At 41.4% G+C, this 5,987-nt stretch overlaps 1 protein-coding gene across 1 annotated transcript in view; it reads right to left on the bottom strand.

The window, feature by feature from the left end:
- HEATR1 (HEAT repeat containing 1) overlaps positions 1-5,987 on the bottom strand; it is a 184,475-nt gene that overhangs the window by 84,286 nt on the left and 94,202 nt on the right. The gene's annotated exons all lie outside the window — the stretch shown is intronic.

The following is a 5,987-nucleotide window of genomic DNA, read 5'->3' as shown; positions in this document are numbered from 1 at the left end:
CTGCAAGATGACAAGAGAGGGAAAACATGTTGACTGTTCAGGGCGTGGAGCAATAAAATTCAATTTAAAGGACGATTAAATACAGTAGAATTGCCTAAACAATAAATGCATAACAAAAAGACAATGCAATAGCACTTACTCCAAATTTCAAATGAGCAGTAGATTTTTATCTGACAAATTTCAAAATTTGCATCTATCTCCTAACAATACGTACAGCATACACTGTGAACTCTTGCACGTGCTCAGTAGGAGCGGGTGCATCAGAAAATGAATATATAAAAAGACTGCAGAATTTGATAATGGAAATAAACTGGAAAAAAATTTTTAAAACTGCATGAAAAAGTCGCCTGAGAGTGAAGAAACGTACATTGGAGAAGAGAATTATTCACAGAGCGGCATTAACAGATGAATGAGAAATTGCCCAGTTAAACATAGAGCGTTGTAGTGACTAAAGATAAACTGGTTTACAGGTCTAATACACGCTGCCGGTGTGCATTCCCTTGATTGAAATCTGTGCCTGGCTCTGTAAAATTTGTTTGTATTTTATCTGTTTTTATACATCTAAAAAAAATGGATATTGTAATAAATCCTTGGAATACATGTTCTGGTCTATGCCAGTGGGATTTTAAAGAAAATCTATAACTTAGAGCTATAGAAGCTCTCCCCATGTGAGTACTGTTCATTCAGAATTGGCATATCATTTTATATGTAAACTGTTTTGCACTTTGTCTGTTTTTATCTTTTTGAGAAAACCACCCTAAGACATTACTATAACAGAAGAATTCAAGAAAATAAAGTGGACTTTCTACATCTATTTTAATTTGTGGTCAATAATATTTTAAGTATATTTTTTGCATTTCTATCTATGCACTGTACTTGTTTGATCACATATTTTATTTGCTTTGTTGTATCACTTTCATAGAATTTCTCACTTTTAAATACATTTACAAACATCCGTGGGAACTGATAGAGTAGTGGTCAAGTTGTCTGCCTAAGAATTTAACCCCTAAAGGACCAAGGACGTACAGGGTACGTCCTACAAAAACTGTCACTTAATGACCAAAGACGTACCCTGTACGTCTTCAGGGTTTTCAAACGCTGAGAGCGATTGTGATCGCTTCCAGCCGTTTTCAGGTTATTGCATTGATGCCTCGATATTGAGGCATCCTGCAATAACCTTTTTCAAGCATCCGCCAGTGATGGTGCATCAGCCAGTGATGGTGCATTAGCCAGTGATGGTGCCGATCATTTGAGGGTAGGAGCCATAGCAGAGAGGCGGGTGGCTGCCCATCACTGGTGCGAGTTCCGGACCCTGTTACCAAGTGTCCATGAGTGTGCGAGGAGGCGGGCTCGGGAGCGCACGCACACGGACATCAATATTAAGCCAAAGGAGGGAAAGGGGAAAAACTGTTTGAAAAGGGATCCGGGAAGGGGTAGGGTATTGAGGGGGGGGGCGGGGGAGGAAGCTACACTACAGAAAAACGAAATTTATGCTTACCTGATAAATTTATTTATTTCTTGACACGGAGTCCACGGATCATCATCAATTATTGTTGGGAATATCACTCGTGGCACCACAGCAAAGCTGTTAAGTATCACTTCCCTTACCACAACCCCCAGTCATTCGACCGAAGGAAAAGGAGAGAAAGGAAATAAAACAAGGTGCAGAGGTGCCTGAGGTTTATATAACAAAAAACGGTCTGAAAAACAGGGCGGGCCATGGACTCACTGTGTCAAGAAATAAATAAATTCATCAGGTAGGCATAAATTTAGTTTTCTTTCTAATGACACTGTGAGTCCACGGATCATCATCAATTACTGTTGGGAATCAATAACCAAGCTAGAGGACACAGATGATAAGGGAGGGACAAGACAGGCAACCTAAACAGAAGGCACCACAGCTTGAACAACCTTTCTCCCAAAAGATGCCTCAGCCGAGGCAAAAGAATTTTTAAAATTTGGAAAAAGTATGCAAAAATGACCAAGTTGCAGCCGTGCAATTCTGTTTCACAGAAGCTTCATGTTTGAAATGAAGAAGAAACAGCTTTCGTGGAATGAGCTGCGATTCTCTCAGGAGGTTGCTATCCAGCAATCTCATAGGCCAAACGAATAATACCTCTCAACCAGAGAAAAAGAGAAGTGGCAGAAGCCTACTGACCCTCACATTTAACTTAAAGGTCTGAGAAGCATTCTGCTCGACCGGGCTGATCAGGGATCTGAACCTATGGCTATGTGCCAACTACTCTGTTTACTTGTGTGTTGAGCCACAGCCAGTTCTTGTCCAGAAAAACAAACAAAACAAAGCGGAAGACTGACGAAAGGCCTTCGAAGCTTGCAAAAAGAAATTAAGAGCATGCACAACTTCCCAGTTGTGAAATAAACATTCCTTATGAGAAGAAGGATTAGGACAGAGAGAAGGAACTACAAATTCCTGATAATCTACATTTCTAAAACAACCTTAGGAAGAAACCCAAACTTGGTACAGGGAACTCCCTTATCTGCCGAATATAAGATAAGGAGAATCACAGCAGAACCGAGAGTTCAGAGACTCTCCGAGCAGAAGGAATTCCCAGAAAATCACTTAATATGAATGGAAAGCATAGGCTTAACAAAGTTAAAGGGACAGTATACACTCATTTTCATATAACTGCATGTAATAGACACTACTTTAAAGAATAAGATGCACAGATACGGATATAAAAATCCAGTATAAAATGGTTTAAAAAACGTACTTAGAAGCTTTCAGTTTAGCTCGGTTGAAAAGGCAGTTGGAAAGCCCACTGCAAGTAGGAAATAAGACACTCCGCCCATCCCCCTTCTTTTGCATATGAAAAGACCCTTTACACAAACAGGAGCAAGCTGGAGAAGGTAGCTGACGGTATTCAAATTAAACTTTGGGGCTTGGTTAGGAGTCTGAAAATCAGAGCAATGTTATTTAAAAATAAGCAAAATTATACATTTTTAAAAAAAAAAATGTATGGGCTTTATAAATAGATCATCTACAAAACATTTATGCAAAGAAAAAATGAGTGTATAATGGCCCTTTAAGACTCCAAGGTGGAACAACAGACTTAACACAGACCTGATACTAACCAGGGCCGGACAAGAGATTGCACACCTGGCACGTCCGCCAGACGCTTAGCAAAATTAAAGATAGGCTTGCAAAAACAAGACAAGGAGCAAGTAGCTGACTTCAAACTGTGGCTATCCTGTTGCTAGACAGCTAAGCTGACCATTAGTTTACCACAGCTGGTTTGAAGAAAATCAAACCCTTCAGGAAAATTGACTAACAAACCCTTCTCCAGACCATCTTGGGGAAGGATACAATTTCTAGGATCAAGACTCTACCTCAAAAGGAACTCTTGAATTTTCAACAAATAGATATTTACGCCATAACCTATGGCAATCTCTTCTGAGTCAAGATTTAAATGACCAACGAAGAAAAAACAGCTTTTAGACAAAACTAAATGTCTAATTTCCAAGCGGACAACTTCAGCAACGAAATTAAGATGAAGGAAGGATTCTGGATCAGAAAGTCCTTCCTCAGAGGCAGACTCCAAAGAGGAGAGACTGCATTTTCAGTAGGTCTTCAAACCAAATCCTACAATGCTGCGTAGGGGCTAATAAGAACCCGCCGCTCTCTCCTGTAGAGAACGAGCAATAATCCATGAAAGGAGAATAAAAGAAAACACCAGGGCATCTAACAGGGCGATCAACAGATCATTTGGCCATGAACCGAACTAGGAACCTTGGCAATCAAAACGAGCCAATTTCAGAGCATCCCCAATCAAAGGGTCTTCCTAGAGAACACCCCTGAATGGGAAAACACTACCCGAGATGAAACATCTGTCTGATCATAACTCAAATTCCTGAATGTCCTCCCCTGGCAAGAGGACGACAGTGAGCCAGTGTGAGCCTCCGCCCACCAAACAATCCACACCTCCAGCATGGTAAAAGAACACTGAGTTCGTTCCTAATGGTTGAAATAAACCATTGATATGATATTGTCCGACTGGAACTACACCAACAACTACTGAGGCCCAGACATCAGAGGCTTGAAATCTCACTCTCCACTCCCTGATGTTAAAGGGAAGAGCAGTCTCTTAACTAAACCCAGGCTGCTTATCAGACAGCAGGTTGATGCCCATGTTCACCTTACCCAGGGATGTCTCCAGAAGCACACACCCGAGACAGAAAATCCGGAAAAAACACTACAGGAGACTATAGCCAAATGAAACAAAATGAATTCTCTGAGATAGATCCGAGAGATCTTCCTATTATGGAAACAACCAAGGTAAAATAACTTGAGAGGATTCCGTTCAAAGAAACCATAAATTCTAAGTTTGTTCTGAACAGGCCCTCATGACCAAGGAGAAAAGATACTAGATAAAAAATCTAGAACCCGTTCCCATACTGGAACTGTAATTAGCACTCCCCGAGAGGAGGTCCTGAACCTATTCAGGGAAAGTCTCTCATCTTTCCCTCCAAGGACAGAGGAAAATTATGGTCGAATATCCTAAAAGGAAACGCCAGAAGCATAGATTAGAGGAAACATATAATATTAACTCTGCAACTGCCGAACTATAAAGTCTAAGCTGTACCCCTAGGTCACAGGTAGGCTTCCCCGCCCACCAAGATTTCAGCTAAAAAAATAGCGGGCTGGTACAGCCAGTCTAGGAGACCAGGCAAGCTTCTTGACCATAGATCCAAAAACGAGCTAGCTAACTCAACATGGATCAAAGTTCTCATAGCTAAAGTAGGAAGTCCTACTAAAGACATTGTGCATTATAAAGGAGACAGCGACAGGAGATTCCTTTAAAGGACGGAAGACAGGGAAAGGATATCCCCAACTTCTCCTATTACTGAGAAAATTCCCATAGCACGTCAAGAACACTTCCTCAGGGAAGGAAATATAACTGATATAGTTTACAAAACTTCAAAGGTTGACAACGACAGGTGGGTCGGTATCGCCCAAGTAGCTAAAACCTCCTATAACATTACAAGAGGTGTTAACGCATACATCTGAAGGAGACTACTTCAGTATCAGATGAAGGAATTAAACTGTCCAAATCTGAGATTCCGCCCTCAGAAACTACCGGCAATCCCCCTCAACTTAGGAGAAGGTGAACGTTTTACAATAGAAAAATTACCAATGGCACTCCTATAGTTAGCTGGACCCTGTATCCAAAATATAGCCTCTAAATTCGACAAGGAATAGGTGCTGTGTATTAATTTATTTGAAAAAATTCAAAGAAAAAACAGAATTTATGTTTACCTGATAAATTCCTTTCTCCTACGGTGTATCCGGTCCACGGCTTCATCCTTACTTGTGGGATATTCTCAATCCCTACAGGAAGTGGCAAAGAGAGCACGCAGCAGAGCTGTCCATATAGCTCCCCTCAGGCTCCGCCCCCCCCAGTCATTCAACCGACGGTTAGGAGAAAAAGGAGAACCATAGGGTGCAGTGGTGACTGTAGTTTTCAAAAATAAATTTAAACCTGACCAAAATGCCAGGGTGGGCCGTGGACCGGATACACCGTAGGAGAAAGGAATTTATCAGGTAAACATAAATTCTGTTTTCTCCTACATTGGTGTATCCGGTCCACGGCTTCATCCTTACTTGTGGGAACCAATACCAAAGCTTTAGGACACGGATGAAGGGAGGGAACAAGTCAGGTAACCTAAACGGAAGGCACCACTGCTTGCAAAACCTTTCTCCCAAAAATAGCCTCCGAAGAAGCAAAAGTATCGAATTTGTAAAATTTGGCAAATGTGTGCAGTGAAGACCAAGTCGCTGCCTTACAGATCTGTTCAACAGAAGCCTCATTCTTGAAAGCCCATGTGGAAGCCACAGCTCTAGTAGAGTGAGCTGTAATTCGTTCAGGAGGCTTTTTAGCCAGAAAGACAGAGGTCGCAGTCGCTTTTTGACCTCTCCTCTTGCCAGAATAGACGACAAACAAGGACGATGTTTGTCTGAAGTCTTTAGT

The sequence above is a fragment of the Bombina bombina genome, chromosome 4, assembly GCF_027579735.1.
Source record: "Bombina bombina isolate aBomBom1 chromosome 4, aBomBom1.pri, whole genome shotgun sequence".
Lineage (NCBI taxonomy): Eukaryota > Metazoa > Chordata > Amphibia > Anura > Bombinatoridae > Bombina > Bombina bombina.
Note: the sequence above shows the minus strand (reverse complement) of the source record. Positions and strands in the feature narration are given on the sequence as shown.